Here is a 3,722-nt window from a genome sequence, read left to right as displayed (position 1 = left end):
TCCAAACTTGAGGAGAGCCATATATCATCACTGTCATAATACATGCTTATAACCAACATAATAACAACATAAATATCAAGGATACAACATCCATAAAATCCACATATAAACCAATACATTTACACTAAGGTACCAAGGAAAGAACCTTTTATTAATGAATGGAAAAGCCAACCCAGTATGCGACTAGCACATTCCATCCGACCATAGATTGGCTAAGCCAAATATCTCTTCAACCAATCAACCCCATTTCATATTCCAAGCATAAATGTGCGACTCAAACTAAAATAACCAACAAGGGCATCTCGAGGCTAAACCACCTCACCCTCATCAATAGAAACTAGGCTTTACCGTAATCCACACTGGATCACTAGGCCAAGAAATAAACATGTAATATCAAGCTTTACCATGATATCCACCAGACCACTAGGCCAAAACAAGCATGGATTTCATCGGATTTCTCCATCTACATTGTGAGGAATTTTCCTGTCTCTTAGTCTCTCAACATTTACCATAATCCATAGCCCGATCCAGGGATCACTAGGCCCTAAATCAAGACTTCACCTTCTAGGCTTTACTGTATATCCCACCATGACCAACAAAGATTCCTAGGCCTAATCAAGGGAAACCACCTCTAGGATTTACCGTATATACCACCATTAACCAATCGAGGATTCCAAGGCCCATTGAGGCACACAATACCTAGCTTTACCACAACCCACATTTCAGTTCAAGGGTGACTAGGCCAATGGCTTTACCACAATCCAAAGTTTGGTTCATGGATCACTAGACCATGTGTTCTTTCTTTCGGAGATCCACCTCACCTAACTTCGAATCCATTTGGAAATCCTTCTCAACCAAAACATGAGAACCCCATCACACAATGGCGATCCGAAAATGGAAACGCTAGGCTAAAAACACTCTCACACCTAGAAAAATCCATGCCATGATAGAAAAGAACCACATGCAATACCATGTATTCCAAATCTAAAAAGGAAAATGCACATGAAAATTGATACCTGCAAAGAATCTTATTGTAGCTGCTTGATCCAGCTCTTCTTTGATTTCTCCTTCCTTCCTCTTGCCTTCTTTCCCTTTCTTGATCCAATGCCAAAGTGCTCTAAGGAACTCTAAGTGTTTTAGAGTATGAGAGAGAGAGAGAGAATAGAGGAGAGCTCCACCAAAACCTGTCAAAAGATTGCCAGCCGATCTTTAGAAGCCTGTTTATCAATGAGGCCTTTATTTTCTTCATTTTCCATTATTTTCCTTCAATTTCCTCCTCACATGCAACCTTTGACCTTTCAATTTCCTTTTCTCCTAATTTCCATCATTTTCATAAATAAATGTGCCAAAAATGTCATTTTTCCTTTCCAAATCCTTTGCCATTGCCTTCTCCAATTTCCTTTAGCCATAATAACTAAAATGAACACCCACTTGGGTGTTTTGTCCACCATTCAGCTTGGAATACATGTCCCATGGTCGTGGTCTCAGATATTTTACATTGATTTTTAACCAGGGCTGTTACAAGTGGTTTCCTGAAGCGACAATTAATGGAAGCGAACGAGATTTATCTCCCACAAACCTTCGCTCGGAGGGTAGATATTTTTGAAATGATAGCAACTTACTACTACAATTCCTCTATTCTCATGAATCCTTTCAACATTGTGACTTTCATATGCATGACATAGTTTTTAGAGATGACGGAAGAGTATTACAAAGGTAATATTGGCAAGAACATTGTTTTTTATTTCAACTATGTAATATTGAAAAACTAGGAAAACGCGATTGAAGTTCTCTGAAACTATAAAAATATTCATCCTCTGGCTGAAGAAATGCTTAGTGTAAGCAGTTGCGTTGAGGCTATTTATATGAGGGTACTGACGAGCCTTTTTGAAACAATATATCAGCGAAACGAAGACAATTCTGTGGAAAGTTGTGGATAAATGATCTGTTGACACTATTATTAGATTATGATTATTTTGGATATACAATTGTATGTATTCGAAGGTGGAGAATGTCGAAGAAACTCATTGGTCGAGTGCTATTGTTTTAAGTAGATCATTGGATCATTGACATTTTGAGGGCCAACGATTACAATAGCAATTTTCATGATAACTCTTTGGATTGCGAAGAAATTCACGTGTTTTCAAGATTTGAAAGGAGAGGTGTTATTGAGTCCATCGTAAGGTTTCTTCCCCCGAATAATGATTTTCATCGTTTGAGATTCTTATTTGCAATTTTTTGTTGTGTTATCGCTTGGACCGTCAGTTCATAGTGTCATGCTCAGCTGTAGGAAAGAATATATGCAAAGTTGGAACTAGCTACAATCACATATTTCCTGCTTCCTTTTAAGACAGGTGAAGAACAACGTTTTGCATCCAGGTCTGGAATTAATAGTATGTAGCTTGTTGTTTCTCACAGCGATCGAATATCACGACAGGAAAGGATGATTTAGAATATTCTTTCATCGACGAAGGAGCAAAGGCAACCATTGCAACACGAATATTTGATTTTCTATTGTTGCAAAGATTTGGAATGAATACCTTGTCGAAATAGCCTTTGATCCCATGCTTAGACAGTAACATCATCCCATTAGCTCGCCTTGACTCTACAAAGAAATTCATATATATCTCTACGTTAATTTCACCTTAAAAGTGTCAAATTTCTTTTCACTTTAGTTTCCTACTATCAATATTTTTTACATAAAAATTTTCAAATAAGATAATTTTTTTTCATTTTATTTATTATTTGCTTATCTGATTTAAAACTCCCGAGATATGAAGTTGAAAATCTTAAATTCCATCCTAATAAGAATGAAATTACTATTCATTTTGTTGTTCTTTTTGCTAACGAACTTTATATTCCAATATTTTGAATACTCGAATCATTCTTAACCTTATTATATAACTAATATTTCACACTTTTTATATACGATTGATTTTAAATGAGAGTTTAAGGATATGAATTGATAAACATCAATTGGTTATATTTTTTCAACAAGAAAAATAAAGGCGTTTCAATTGCTTTACATTTTTTATTGAAATTTTCACAATTGTGTGTCAAAGTATTATAATTTAAATATATTTAGTTTTTAGTTGATAAGTGTATCAGTTAGGTTAAAAGGTATAGTTTTTGAATAATATATTAAGGTGAAAACTATTTTTCAATTTTCAGTGAAATTATTTTGTCTAAGAAAAAGTAGTTAGATATCATATGGCTTTTTAGAATGAAATTGTTATGATTTTATTCAATGTTATTTTAATACACATTGTTTATATATGTGTGTTTGTGTTCAGTTGTGTGTGTGTGCCAATTTTCTTAAATTTTAGTGATAAATAGAAGATGCTTTTACCATATTTAATACTTACATGTCTTTGATATTTGAGAATGTAATAATGAAGGAGTAAAACATAACATAATTCTATAACATGATATTAAGACCACAATGTCCATTTATTATAAGATTAGTCTTGTAATTTTTAAAAGGTTCAAAATGCTTAGTGGTGGCACTTATTGAATTTTTAAATATATAAATTTTCAATGAAACCTTTTTATTTCAAATAATTTCATGTTCACACATATCATTTTAAACAAATAAATTAAATGCACACCATTCATGTATGCAAATAAACAATGAGAAATAAAGGTAAGGTTTTGATAGAATTATAATGTTAAAATAAAACTAACCACGTTATTGTCTAAAATAATGATTTTAATTTTAATTT

This window comes from Pinus tabuliformis, chromosome 7, assembly GCF_031772625.1.
Source record: "Pinus tabuliformis cultivar Carrire ecotype Pingquan chromosome 7, CPIR1, whole genome shotgun sequence".
In the NCBI taxonomy this organism is placed as follows: Eukaryota; Viridiplantae; Streptophyta; class Pinopsida; order Pinales; family Pinaceae; genus Pinus; species Pinus tabuliformis.
The sequence above is the reverse complement of the archived record's forward strand: the minus strand, read 5'-3'. Positions refer to the sequence as shown.